General features: G+C 42.3%; 1 protein-coding gene and 1 long non-coding RNA gene across 9 annotated transcripts in view; one reads left to right on the plus strand and one right to left on the minus strand.

Annotated features, from left to right (window-relative positions):
- Positions 1–15,443, plus strand: part of LOC118511175 (tyrosine-protein phosphatase Lar) — a 242,242-nt gene that overhangs the window by 67,342 nt on the left and 159,457 nt on the right. The window lies entirely within an intron of this gene.
- The window catches only part of LOC118511177, a 39,598-nt gene that overhangs the window by 9,795 nt on the left and 14,360 nt on the right, over positions 1–15,443 (minus strand). The window contains exon 2 of the long non-coding RNA XR_004906118.1: positions 13,017–13,062. This is a non-coding gene — a long non-coding RNA (uncharacterized LOC118511177). The remainder of the gene's footprint in view (positions 1–13,016; positions 13,063–15,443) is intronic.

A 15,443-nucleotide genomic window follows, 5' to 3' on the forward strand; every position in this document is an offset into this window, starting at 1 on the left:
ATGCGTTTCAAATTGATAATTGAATTGAATTGGTAACGGGACCGCAACGGGTGCTGCTCGTGTGGCAGAGACCCGTTACCTTCGTTCCGGTGACCACCGTGAACCACCGTGGGTGGTGGCTTTGCGCTACTCCACGCTTAACATGTCCGTTGGTTGATTCTAACACTCTCTTTCCACCTCCATAGCGCTACAGGGTTTTTACGATTATTTATATTTTATGAATGTCCCGCCTTCCAATGCACCCCCCCACCCGCACACGGTCGGTCTGTGTGTATCCGTCCATCGTAGCGCCAAAAAACAGAATAGATCCCTGGCCGATTGTTGGTATCGAAAATGGCAGATGGCAAAGGATCGGACCGGTGGGACACTCGGCACCAGCTTCGGAAGCGGCCCGGATAAAAAAGCAACGAAAATAAGTAAAAATAATGGCCGCGAAGGTGATGGACTGGTGAAAAGCCAGCCAGCCAGCCAGCCAAACATCGAACTGGGTAAATGGCAAAAGTTGGACGACGGACCATTGCACACGGGAACCAGCTAGCCAGCCGGTGAGCCTGCCGATCTGGCACGATGCTTTGGAACCGTTTGCTCGAGCTGGGCTTTGGCCCATATTTGGTCCGTAGTAAAACTTTACCATTTTGGCGCGGTGTGGAGCATATTCTCGAGCTTCGTACCTATCGCGCAGATTTCGGTCAGGATTTTTACCATATTTTTCTGCGCTGTCTCCCATTGAAGCGCGGGGGGCCATGGTCCCGGGGTGCAGATACATTTGTGCTGCCCGAATTCGCGCGAGACGCGCGACACAAACATAAGCAACGTGATCCGGGTTTTTCGACTGAAAATTGCTGCATTAATTATGATATGGCATCGTAAAATTTTTGGACTATAAAATTTTGCGGCTTCAGTCGGTGGCCATCACTAACAACCGGGACACACGGGCGCGCAACGTTCATCCCGCCTGCGTGTTTTTCACCATCGCACAATTGCAGTCTTACCTGCCCATTATGATGGTACCCTGCTATCGCTAGATGGCATAGAAACGCCAATCCCCAGCGGCGCGAAGCCAACGCTGCCTGTTGTTGTTGCTTGCTGTTAGCGCGGGGTGGTTGTGGTTGTGTTTCGCTGCGCAGAAACCTCGCACTAGCTATGCCAGGGCTGGAGGAGTTAGCAGAAATAATAGAATCCGGTATTGTGCGAGGGCGCCGCACACGGTGGCACACAAGATGATTAACTGCGGTCGTAAAACTGTTCCAAAAAGTATCTATAAAAAAGGATTAAACCATTGTGAGATGGAGCAAGAGAGAGAGAGAGAGCATGAAGAGACCGTTCCATACTGTCATTATGCGGTGTTGGTAAGGTATGAAGTTTGTAGCACTTTAAATCTATTGTTTGTGCGATGTGGTTTGGCTTTCAAACCCAAAAATATTCTAATCTGTTGGAGTTTGGGTCATCTTTCAGAGTTATGACACTGCAACGATTGGTGGTGGTAATGCAGCAGTGGAGGATGGGTTAGGAAATAGCTTATCTAACTGGGAGCGTGCATTTTCAGGTAGCCTGAAGTTTATTGATAGTTTTAATAGGAAGAAAAAATGGTATAACTATGAGTTTTGGTTGTGGTCTGGTGTGGTGTAGCTGATTGGATTATTTAACTGGGAGGTATAAATGGAGATCAAAATAAGTGTGTTATTTTTTGGTATATGATTCATGTTTGGAACTGTAAATTGCGTAAAGTTTCTGCTATTTTTTAGAACATTGCATTATGCAAGGGTGCAGAAATGGCATAGCAACATACCTCTGCTTCTTCTTTCGTACTACATATTCTATCTAGGCCTCTACCTTCAATTTCCGGCTTCCCTGACAGAACTCGCGGTATGAAAACCTGCGCCTCCATCGCTTGACCGTTGGACCTCCTCGACCAATAGTTATATACTGTTTCAGACAATCTATTTGACATAGCAAGATTATTGCTCAGGAATCCTGTCTTGTTTTATTAACCTACTGCCAATTACAGTAGTTATATACTTCTGCTTTCTATTTGGCTGTGTAACCTCCAAAGGTCTTTATGTTCATTTTCTGACTTCCTTAACTTTTCAGTACCCGCAGTTCGATTCCGGGACTAATCAAGAACATCATTTTACATATTTTTTTAGAACATTATTTTACTGCGTTTTGTTATTCAAAGATTTAAGGAAAGAACATGTGCCAACCTTAAATGTGCCACAAAGAAACAATGCAACATGAAAATAAGGCCACCATAATGAAAGACCACTTTGTGAATATAATTAAGCAGTGCGTTGAATAAGGGTTCAAATTGTCTAGTAAATGTCTTAACATGTAAGTCAATTTGTTTCTATTTTTACGACTGTCTCTAGGATTGTCATAGTTGGATGGACTATTTTTTTGACTTGCGATAGTGACTCCGGTCTTCAAACGGTCGACTGGCAATTGAATCGAATCATATTCGATCATTTCGGACTGTTGTCTCCCGTAGTGAGGTCTGACTATCCAACTACATGATATCAATAAGTCCAGTAAGCCATATGATGGCCTCGATTATCCTGTCCATTGCAGTGGATGCATCAAGGCCAGCACTTACGCCTTTTACGTCTCCTTTGTCCATGTAGATGGCCTGAGAGGACTTGGCGGGCTGGGTCTCCTGGTACCATTATCATAACATGACCAGCCCACTGAATTTTGGTGAGCCAGAGTCAAACAATTAGAAGCAGTAAAATCCAAAAAGTTAAACTAATCTCGAAGCGTAAAACATTGCACATGCCATTTTGAAAGTTCATTCACAAAACACGGCACAAACTTTTAAATTTTGTTCAGTTAAAATTAGCTTAAAAACATAAAGATAAACTGGCTTAGACCATCTAGTGCTCAAGATGTTAAAGTGTGTTTTAAGTGATGATTTGTGACTTTTCACACTTTGCATTTTTATTCATCACTGGCGATTCCGATTTAATTCCCAATTACATATGAGCAATTTCCCAAAACTATGAGCGGACAATAAAATATAAGAATAATCGTTGCGGGTGGTCATGTTCAATCAGCAGCGCAATGACATACCGTGGGAAGTCTAATTTTATGCGTAAAAACCATTTGCAGATATAAGTCCTCGGGGACAAATATGATAATAATTATCCGCGCGAGCTGATTTACTCATTTGGTGATGTTCAGTGTGGTTTTTTTTTCAAATTGTAGAATCTGATCCACGAGTTGAAAGCTTCAAATGAAAGGGCACGGCATTGCATGTGTATGTGCGAGTTGATAAAGAAAAAAGTTAACCGCAAAACACAGCATCATGATGTGCGTATAAAGTGGATAATTAAATTGAATGATAGGAGAGTACCTTATTTGTTTTGTAGATGTTTATAGAAGTAGCTGGACACGCGAGTAGTTGGTGGCAGGGGAAATTGCTATTGATTCATTTGGAGTCGAGTTTTTTTTCATCGCCCGTGTTTGCCCAGGTAAACCAATAATGTTTCGATTTTGTGGTTTTTATGGTACTTCAAACAATGTTATTTCACTCACTTCCTCACACCACCTTGTTTTCAGTATGCTCTTTTTGCGTGTGTCAAAGAATCGTCCTGTAGCCATGTGAGGTTAACATTCTTGTACTTTAAGCCCACTGTTACCTCATTGTCAATCCGTCATCCGTGAGCTGTATGACGCTTTTGGGGAATATATGAAAATCTTTGCATTAAACCCCCTTCTTCTTCTTCTTTGGCACTACAACCTCGAGCGTCTCGTCCTACCATTTCTGGCTTTCTGTGACTTTATTTTACCCGTAAAAAAGTAGTCAGCGTTACGTACGGGAACGCGGTCTGGATGGGATTTGAACCCCGGCCCTACCGTGTGAAGACCGGCGCCGCTGTCGCCTCGGCCACCGGAACGCCCATTAAAATTTTTAACCCCCCCCCCCCCCCCGACAAAAAAAAAAGTGACGAATGTTTTAAAGCAGAGGCGTTATGGCTGTTCCCAACATGCGAGCACACAGCTGTGATGATATGAAAATTTATGTTTCAATTCTATGTCATAACTCGCCCACACGTCGGGGCCTGGTGGTTCCGCTCCGTTCCGTTTTTTGGCATTGGTCTGAGAATTCAGCGACAAACACATTCAATCAAATAATCCTCGGGCCGTATCGGAAGATGACACACATACACACGGGGCCAATGAATTTCCAATTGAAATCAGTCGGAAAAACAGATTCCCAACGCAAAAACGCTTCCGGTCAGGGAAAGGGCGCCCGGTTCTAGGGCGATGAAAAAAGGGAAGCACGTCAACGCGGGAGAGTGTATCCCCTTTTTTATGTGTGATATTATTATTGATATTTCAAGCATCTTGTTTTGTGCACAATCATGACAAAGAGCTCGTCAGTCGACACAGTTTCAGATTTTGATTTGTGTATGCGTGCGCTTGTGCGCCAGGGAAGCGAAATAAGAAATGGACCACGGTGGTTTGATCGAGCATGAAACACGCAACAAATATTTGTATAATTTCCGCTTTTTGTCGAATCGAAAACGGCCGGCACGTAGTGTGGGAGATGATAATATGTTTTTCCTTTCTTTGGTTTTGGCCGGAAAGGCAGCGATCGTCGATCAATCGTCGTCGAGGGATCGTTTGATCACGACACATTGTATCGCTTGTTGTTGTTTGTCGGCGTCGGGCCCGTTTTGCTGAATGACGATGTTTGGCTATGTAAGTATGCATCTGTTTGATTTATTTTACCAAGCGTTAGCGGTATGGTGCATGTTGAAATCGAAAAAAGAGGTTACAGGAACGGGTTGTGTCTACTTACGCTTGGAGAAAAACGAATAAAACAGGGAACCTTTCGGGGAAAGGAGTGACGGATGAACGTCGTAAAACGTCGTACTGAGATGTGAACTTACTAGAAGATATAAAAATATGCAAAAAGAAAAGCGATGCATATCCTTCACGTTCGGTTGTGTTTTTTCGCCCTCGCTACACGACAAAACACGACGAAACAAACCAAACAAAGAAGCAAAAAAAAAACCCGTTCTCGTTGATCCCAGTTGTTTGCGATGTATTTTGTTTCATCGAAAAGGAAAGCAAGCAATCGAATAAGCCAAACGCAAAACATGACGGGTTCGTGTAGGATTGTAACGAGCGGTGCTGCGCGCCCGGGAAGCGTGCTGTAATGGAGCAACGATGGAATAGATAAACATGTTTTGCATAAGAACCATGAAAATGAGGATGCATGAAGGAGCGAATTTTCGAGTGTCGTATGTCGCATTGAATTATGATGCTTTTGTCGCATTTGTTGCTTTTTTTTTCTTCTTGCGTAGTGAACCAAAGGAAAAAGGTTCTGAACCAAGGGTGCATTAGAGGAGTTGTGTTGTGCAAGCGGGTTTTTGTGTCGGGAAAGGATTGGACTTTGCCTTCATGTTGTGGCTACATGGTTGTTGAAATACAGACACAAAATCTGATCACAATGCTTTTACATATTTACGAACAAAACATGTCCGTATCGTATCGGAGTACATGCAAGTGGGTGCAGGATGTGGTCTGCAATGACCCCGCTCCGGTGTAGTAATCTATTTTTCATTTAAAGAGTTATGAATGTAGTGAATTTTATCTGCTCTACAGTTCGTCAAAATGACTGGCCACGAAAAAACACAAACACAGCCACAAGGGTGTCAAGAAAAAGCTAAACAAACGATCAAATCCGCAGGATGGATGAGCATGTGTGATTTGAATAAGTGGAAATCTTTTTTTCACCTCTGCCACTACATCGTGACCGTACCACGCCCGTTTCCGTAAATGATATCCTTTGGTTTGCGTCAAGCTGCGCCTTGTTTTTGGGGTGAGGGAGGTGCCGGAGAAAAGTCGTATCGTATCATAAAGAACTGTTTTTTGCTCCCCCTCATGTAGGCGAGATACGTTTGCGCTTGGTGCTGTGTACCGTTCATCGTTTTGTTGATGTACCCCAGAGCATAATGTAACAATTTTGTGCGGATCTATCATGCAAACATTTCACGAAATTGGATTAAAACAGATACGCAAACAACAAATAAAATATGTAAATTCAGCGCGCCTTCCTCCACTGGTTGGTGGTCTTGGTTGGGGTTTCTGTGTACTGCCGGTCGTTCGCGGTGGTGTAGGAGGATTTTCGAGGCTTTGCAGATTTTACAAAGACGAATGGTGTTGCTCGATGGATACCCATTTGTCGTTCTCATGCTGCAGCATGGAGCATGGTTTAGTGGGAGGTTTTGATTTTGACACACGAACGATACGAGAACCATGCACATGCTCAATGTAAAGTGTATTTTGACAATGTAATTTTACTCAACAACAGGCAATGAATTGAATGCAACAGGCAACAATTCGCGCTATTATGCAGTTGAGACGTTTCTTTTGTTGATAGCATAAAAAATGGCATTAACTTTTGCTATCTTCAAAACTTCAGATTATCAAAATATGCACCTACTTTCTTCCTACTTATAGAGCGCTACAACCGCTTCGCTATCTTGGGTTTCTGCAGAAGTCCTCGCTCCGGCCTACGATCGAGTGCCGACGTCTATCAATCCATTATTCCGACCATTCTGGTGGATGGGTCTACCATGCCTCCTTTAGGACTTTAGATCTGGGTAGTCCAGTATCATTCTCAAGACATGATCAGCCCACCGGTGCCTGGCGAGTCTAATTCGCTGTACAATGATGAGATCAGCGTACATCTCGTAGAGGTCGTCATTATAGTGGCTCGTCCTTTGTCTTTCCGCACATACGGGGCCCAAAATCCTTCTAAGCATTTTCCTCTCGAACGTTAGTTAGATAGAGTGCATGTCTCAGAGAATAATGTGAGTCTTCTTCTTTGGTTTAACGACCTCTAAGGTCATGCCTGCCATTTCTGGATTACTACGTAGTTGGATAGTCAGTCCTTACTACGGAGGTCCTTAGTACGAATGTGAGTTCTGGGACTATGAATATTTTACATACCCTCATCTGCGTCCGTCGTGAAAGGTATTTTGAGTGGAAAAATGTTTTCAGACTGTGGTATAATCAGTTGGCAGTGCGTAACTCAACATTAATTTTTTCTATCGGTGCTGACTTAAGACCCTAAATACAAGATGTGTGGAGGACATCGACATAAAAGCTATCACCGATAGCGTTAATCACGAGCTCGATATCATGATCGCGTTTATCATCACCATAATGTTGGTTTTCGCTTTGTTCAATCACAGGTTTTGTGACGCCTGTTGAATCTTTTAGTATTCATCTGCAACATATAGGAGACTTAACCCAATGATGTCTTTATAATGTGCAAATGTCATGATTTGGATTGACTTATGGAAGAAGTTATCACCCCCGAATCTCGGATGGAACTCATTATCGACAGATAGAAGAGAAGACAGGCAACTCCTTCTCCCTGGTGAAAGTTTTTGGCGGTAGTAAAGTCCTAAGTCCTAAGCGTCTTCCATCCACCTTCGCCTGCCATGTGATGTTGGTCATATCCATTCTTTCATGCCTGTTCGTTGTACTGGGTCTGCTTCTCCGCTATCTTCTCCATGATTTGCCTATTAGTAAAGATCTGGAAAGTGGTTTATTTTCAGCTTTGGAATTCTCTCTTATAGTTTCCAACTTTTTCTTCGATGAACGGGAAGAGGGAAATGTTGATCTTACAGAATTAGTGAGGAAATCTTGTCTAATTACTGTCGTCTAGCTCTATTTATTTTTCTTCTAGTGTAAGGCCGTTAGATACCGATATGCCAGCCACTAAGTATCGATTTTCTATTCCACGCCTCAGTTTGTTTGAATGCTGCACTAGAATTGTTGTTAGTTTAGGCTGCTATTTTGTTGATATCCCGATACCTAGTTGTACTTCAGCCGACAGATCATCTGGTGGTAGACCCGCAACCGATTGATGAGCTGATCGTTTCATACATCGTTCGTTTAACATTCACTTAACATTGACCTTCTTCAAATTCTTTGGCTGCACAACCTTCAGAAGTCATGGCTAGCCTTTTGTGTCATACTTGACTTGATTTACACGTTGCTAGACATTCAGTCCTGCGTACGGGTGGAAGTTGCAGGATGGGATTTCTTAGCAACTGGCGATGGTTTAGCTATCCCACTTGGTCGTCGGTATACACTATATTATTTAATTAAATTTCAATATTTCTAATTGTCACTACGTTGGTTTAATGAATGCTTTGTGTTGTGATTGTTTTAAAACCTGACCAGAATGGACAGCTAATCCTGAGTACCGCGTAGTTAGGTCCAATCGAGTTTTGATCCCACATCGTGCCTGTTGTTGAATCGTGCGCTACCGATTCTGTTTCCCCACCCGTCTACTAGCAGTATTCCTTTTCAACTAAGCACTGGCATTATCTTGATTGTGAATGCAACGTGTAATGGAAATAAATGATGGTTCTGGTTGGAAAAGAATGGAGGTTTAATCGTTAAAGATGAACGTGCACCACTACCGCTGCGCCCCAAGACGGTGTATTTTACCCGAGGAATAATGGCAACATATTTTCTCCATCGTTAGTTAAGCAAAGGTATGGTATGGTATTTCGTTCATGACTATCGGACTGGTCGCTTAATTACTGTAGCATGTACAGACATCTTTCTTTCCTCCCTTTTTTTCGTCGTGTTGCCCCTGTATAATAGCAATCACTTTCTATGCTTCGTTAGCATCATTTGAATCGTCTTGGAAGCGTGTCGAGTTTGACCGGGCACGGAGCAAGTGCAGAAATGCAATGTAAAATACACTAACGGTGTACGAAGCGAACCGGCAGTTATTCATGCAACGATGATTTTTGCCTCCCGAGTTTGTGCGGGGCGGGCAACTATAAAACCGGTATGTGCCGGGTGTGCATACGTTCTTCCATTACGCGCAAACTATGGGCGTGGGTGAAGAGGGGTGAAGTAATGTTGCGGAGGTAAGAAGAGAAGTCTAAAGGAATTGTATAACAAAAAAAAAAAACCCCCGGTGAGGACACGCTTTGGTATAGTGGAATAAATTGTACTCGTTGCGACGGATTTTGCAATGCGACGCGTTCACTAACGAACGAACGATTATAATAAGTTCCATGGGGACATATTTTGCATGGATAAGAAACGAGTCGGTGGCAAAAAAATAAAATAAAATAAAAAAACAACACATACACACACACACACACCCCAGACCCCAAAGGTGAAATAATATTCTATCAGCAGAAGACGCTTTACGACGCCCGGTACGGAAGTGTGTAATTTATGGGTGAATACAGAAGAGCGTTTCGTTTTATAACGATTTGCACTACATGAGGTAATGCATTTAAATCCTTTCGATGTAATGAGCATCAACAGGGTTTTGAGTAAAGCTCCTGAACTTTCGTTGCAAAAACAAAAAAAGCAGTGGCAAGAATTTATTTAGTGGCGGTACGCTGTTGCTTCGAATCGTGGTAATTCGTTTGTTTTAGCCAGATCCTGCATTTACTTTGGTTTGAACTGATAATTATCCTTTTCTTCCTTTAGGATTAAAATAAAAAAACACACCGTACACCTGCTTTATAAGAATGGAATATTTTTTAATGAAATTCGCCAGCCAGAAGCATGGTGTGTTATAAGAAACTAATGCTGGTAATCGACTACTTATCTAAACTCATTGCAATATTCATCACATTCCAATGGATATGAACCACTTTGTTTGGACTACCGCATACCATAGCGCACTGATACCATAGTGCAAACACACCCAGCTGCTATTATCCCGATGGAATGATAATATTAGTCCATTTCTGGTTAAATAACCTGGAGTGTAGAAAGCATAGTATTACATCATTTCATTTGTCGAACAGCAACAGCTGATATTGTTGCTTAATCAAACATTCCAATGCATCCTGTACTGGACAATGTAAAGCATACGTTTTCTTTGTTTTTTTTTTTATATGATGCTTAACATATTTGTCTCAATATACGTACTCCATTAGTAAACGCCAAGATTTGGAATGGACAAAATGAATCATACACCGGATTTCTTGCTCAGAAACTATTTTTAACCAACTTTCAGCTTATATTAAGCCATTCTCATTAATTAGTATGTCCATCCTATGCCTTCAGCACCGCTTTTGATTGTCGAGGAGTACTTTCAACTAGCGTCTGTAGGTATTCATGATCGATATTCTCGCACGATGTTTTCATAGCTTCAAAATAAGCGATTCTGATCGATACTTTATTTACTTTATTGTGAATATAACATCACCAATCCTCAACTAGGGTTTCATGTCGGGATATTGAACAGGCCATTTGAGCAACTTAATACGTTTCGATAGTCGTTTTTGCCTTATGTTTAGGATCATGTTGCCCGTTTCCAGGTCAATTTTTAAAAGAGAAACTTCCACATTTTCATGTAGCAATATACACATCTGTGGTCATTATTCTTTGATATGCATCAAACTTCCAACGCTAGACCACGCAAAACAGTCTTTGCACCATAATGTTTCCTCATCCATGCTGCAACGTCTTCTAAATATATGGTTCATTAAGTGCGTCACCCAATAAGTGCGCCATATTCTGGATCGACTTTTCTGTCCAAACCATTTAAATTTCCTTTTATTATTTCAAAAATTCCTTTGCCAACATTATTCCTTTTGGCAAATTCAAATCTTTTCCGTTTATTTTGCTGACTGAAAAATAAACGCTTTGATGCCAAACTATTCTTCAAGCCACTAGCTTTGAGATGCTGGCATATGATACGACGATCGACTTTAAGATTCGTCAATTCCACAATGCCCCTTGATGAAACCTTCTGTAATAAGTCTCGAAGGCATCACAAAGGCTCGTCACACGAGGTCGTCCCTGTCCAGTTAAACTGCACCCAACACGACACCACTGACATGTTATATTTTGCAATTGAGGCAATAACATAACAATACTATGTCCCATAACGAGAATACTTCGCGTACCCGTGATTATGGGGATATTCAGACTTCGGCCGTTATTTCTTGAACAAATATTATAATATTGACAAAAAATCTAACTTTTCCACATAAAAAACATAGCGTGACCATGAACAATAAAGCAAATAAAAAAACAAAAAGCGTTTTAGATGCCCGCGTACGATTTATTTTATCCTATACAGTAAACTAAAACTCAGAATTTTCAAATGTGTTTCATAATAGAAAATTAGAAGTGTGTTTTTAAAAGTAACTCACGCACAGGGCCTATAATTATAGGGTAGAAATGAAATTATTTCCAGATATCAATTATTTGTAAATTAGATACAACTCCTTGAGGGTAGTTATTCGAAAAATCATCACACAAATATTCTCCGCACGTCAGTCATACGTAGAAAAACCTTCTTTCCCATTCTGCTCTTCCTCCTCTGTTTATCGCAAACCGTTTGTTTGAGAGTATGATCTAGTTTCAATGTACTTGTCATGCTTATCAAAATAAGGCGTTACAGGGCATGTGCTCATCATCTTACGGATGTTTGTACACATCGACGTATATTTTCCATTAGACTGATTAAAATGATAGGATATCGGGAGGCAACGCGCACCGCTCACGGTTCCCGTTGATTGTTTCGTCTCGTTCGGCGCGTGTGGTTCCGTTTCCTCGTTTGTGTTTTTTCCCGGCAAACGCTTTCCGCCGTACAAGCAGTTGAGCATGACGGCATCACGGTATTATTATTACATTCGTTTCTGACATTATTGGAGGCGTACACACTTGTCAGCCACAGCAGCACCGTACGATCCTTGGAGTGATAGATTTGTCCTCAAAGTTGCTCGGCAAGCGGTGGGCAAACTTGAAAATGGTGCCTAGCAATCGCAGGTACCGACTGACATACGTGTCGCATGCACTTAGCGGTCTGTTGGAATCACCTGGGCGCGAGGTGTGCAGTAACCGGCACGTACCGAAGCAGGGGTAGGTTTGATGCCGGTAGTTTGATTAAATTCTCCAGAAACGTAGAAACTTGTGAGGGCTCGGTTTTCGCATTTCGACAAGCCACTTGCTAGTCAGCGTTGAAACAGAAGGATCCTAGAGAGTGCAAATATATATCTGTGTGTGTGTGTTTGTGTGTGTGTGTGTGTGTGTGTGTGTGTGTGTGTGTGTGTGTGTGTGTGTGTGTGTGTGTGTGTGTGTGTGTGTGTGTGTGTGTGTGTGTGTTGGTATGTTAAGTTTCACTGTTTGTCACGTGGTTCTGCGTGTCCTTCGCAAGCATGGTTGGGGTAAATGAACATTATTGAAGGAACTATTCCACCACTTTCCCAAACAGACTCACCCCGGGACGGTAACATGCTCACCGGGAGCTTGGCTTGGCGTCTAAATGTTGTCGCACAATGCGCCCCGCACCCTTAGCATTGCAAACAAACAAACGCATCAGCTGAGTCAAGTTTGGATAAGTAATTGAAAAAGGCTTTACCTGTGTGTGGTGTTTGCTTTGGAACAGATATGTTTCTGCTTTTTGCGCTTTTGAACGGATATTGAATATATTCACCAGAGAGCAAATCTGATAGGAGGTTAGTATTTCAGTATTTCAAAATTGTCATCGCGCCTGACACGGTGTACAGTGTGGGAAAAAATGTATCTCGATAATGTATAAACGTGTATCGATGGTTCCATAAATTAAGATGCAGTGTAGCAAAATGTTTGCATTTGTTACAAAGGCACAGGAAAAGGAAGGCGTAGTTTTGAAAACTATGCCCATGGGCGAAACTGTGGAATGTACTTTTCATTAAGTGTGTGAGCACAGTGACGGCTCGACGCAAGTCCGGAATAAAGATGATTGGAAAACGTTCAAGCGCACATGAATGAAATGTGTCGTTCTCGTTTGATCTAAAGTTGTGACAGAAAGTTTATCGATTCTGTAAGTACGGGTGCAGCAAATACGAGGCACAGTGGAGAGGATTAGACACTATTCTTAGGGAGGATGTGCTGATTAAAATGCGTATCATGGGAATGGATTAAAATTACTTTTGCTGTTCGATATTGGCAACACAGGTAAACACAAAATCTGTGCCCGGGATCGAATGATTCAATATGGGAGAATAAATAATTGTAGCTACCTTGGATTAATCATATCCGGAAGAAGCTGTAGTAGTAGCCCCCGTCCTGTAAAGAAAAGATAATTGAAAATGGTTAGACATTGCACAAAATACCTGATATTTCTGAAGTCTCAATACGATGGGGTTTTTTTTTTTGTGATAAGGGTATCAATACTGATATTAAATCCGCCTTTAGTAACATAATAGCATCGTCGATTCAATGAAGAGGAAAAAGTGGAATTCTTAGATGGCGGGCTCGCTTAGTAATGATGCCTCGTTGATGAAGTCGAACCTGAGAGCTTTTAAAATTCCTTCATCCACTAGTGCTGAAGGTACAGGCATTAGTACGAACCCGTCCACCGTTTGGCGAAAGAATTCCGCCCGAACCATTTATCTTAATCTATGGAACTCGATATAAATTGTAAGCCTATTCTCGGCAGACTTAACACTGTCATTCCGGCGTAATTTATCTAGCCAAGTTTTACATCACACTTATGGCGGGAGATCACGTTTCCAGTCAACGTTCTTTCGGTGTCATCGTGGACGAACGAAGAAGCGAAGGGAAGATAGTTTGAAGCAAGGCGTTACTTGCGCCAGGTCTCCAAAGGAATGCATTAGCATGATGACAGTACGGGGAAAATTTTGCTCATCAAAAAGCGTTCCTCTTGTCGCTGTAGGGAAGGCATGTGCATGTGTGTAGGTGAAATGGTCGAAATACTGGTGGTAGGAATCGGATCGGACGGCTTCTTAACGTCGAATCCTGCCATCATCGTGCAGACGGTAATGCGAAGGAATAAGTGTGTCTAGCGAGGCCTACTTGTGCGCGTGTGTGAGTGGATGTGGCATATTACTTCCTCTTCATTTTGCACTTAAATTCTTGAACTCCGTTTCTTGGTGATGTGTAGTACCACAAGCGTAAGATTCCTATCCGACCGCTGTCCTCGTGTGCCCGTTATTCAGCGATCACAGCTAGCGGCGTACGATTGCGAGACTGTAGCAAGCGGCGAGCTGAAGGACGCCTGACGCTCGTTCGTTCGTTTCCTGTGGGCTATAAAACTTCCCGCAGTATTTTCGTACTCACCTACCAACGGTGCTGTCCCGCCGAGTCCCGGGACGGCTGCCGGTGCAAACAGCCGAAGGTAGGCAGGCGGTGTAATAATTATCATTATATCTACTTCTTGATTGTGCAATTAGGTAGAAATTAAAACGTTTTTAATGTTTCGTCTTAATTAACGGAATGTTTGGAATGCGGCAGCTGCGCTTCCATCACATGATTGCGGCCGACGTCGGTCGGTCGGTCCGCAGATCGTACGGTGGCAGTTTCGGTCGAAACGATGTCTAACAGAAACCACCAACTTAAAAAATGCTCAATCGCACAACCGCAAACAAAAAAAAAACTGGGAAAAGAAATGCGCCCGCTTGTGAGTGAAATTTAACAGAGCTTTACAGCGAAGGGAAAGGATATTTTACTGCCACTTCAATGTGTCGTCCCATCCGCGCAGTACCTGGTGCCTTTGAGTGGCTTTGTAATCAGATAAAATGGGGTGCATAGAGAAAATGAAGGAATTAAAAGCAAAAAAAAAATGGTGATGCAAACGTTGGTTTAATACGGTATAATGTAAGGGAAGCGCAAATGTTGACATACTTAAAGCAGAAGGTGTTAGCTTAGAAATTTGGTCCCGATAGTAAAGCGTGGCGGGATATGTGTTATTCTTAACGATTGGCGCGTGCTTGTCATTTTCAATTGTTAAGCCATAAAGGATGATCAGCAACATGTTTGGTTTTAGGTGAACATCATTTTACCACGATCATTTTAGGTTGATCGTGAACAGCAGATAAAGGCTGCAGTGTTTTTTTTAGTAAATGAAGTTGTTACATAAACCGAAGAGCAAATAAATGAACAGGGAGTACATTTTCAGTACCATCAGCAACCGAGATCGGTTTGTAGCACAGAGAAAGCTGTTGTAAAAAAAGATCTCTGTACAAACCAACCATACGACATGCCCGAAAACATCCATTAATCATGGGTTACAGTAAAGTTTTATGGAAGTTACCCTACCGCGAAATAGCGAAGTTAATTTTTAAACACAGTCATGTCAGACGCGAATGTTTTCTTCGTCCTCGCTGATGAACGAAAAGCATAAAACCCAGGGCCTTCGCCACCACGCCCCCTACAGACACACACACACACACACAAAGGTACCTGCAAACGCAAACAACGAAGGGAGAGCATTCTTTAAGCATTTTTAACGACGCGATTTGCGGGCGAAAAGCAAAAAAGAAAAACGCGAAACAAAAGCGCCATAAACCATCCGCAAAGTCCAAAACAAAAGCGAACGAATAATCCCGTTTGTGTTTGTGGTGCTGTCTGTGTATGGGTGTTGGGTTTTTTGTTGTTGTGTGTGGTTACTTAATTTAAGTGTTGCGTAGTGCGGAGTATGAATGTAC

The sequence above is a fragment of the Anopheles stephensi genome, chromosome 3 (assembly GCF_013141755.1).
Source record: "Anopheles stephensi strain Indian chromosome 3, UCI_ANSTEP_V1.0, whole genome shotgun sequence".
Lineage (NCBI taxonomy): Eukaryota > Metazoa > Arthropoda > Insecta > Diptera > Culicidae > Anopheles > Anopheles stephensi.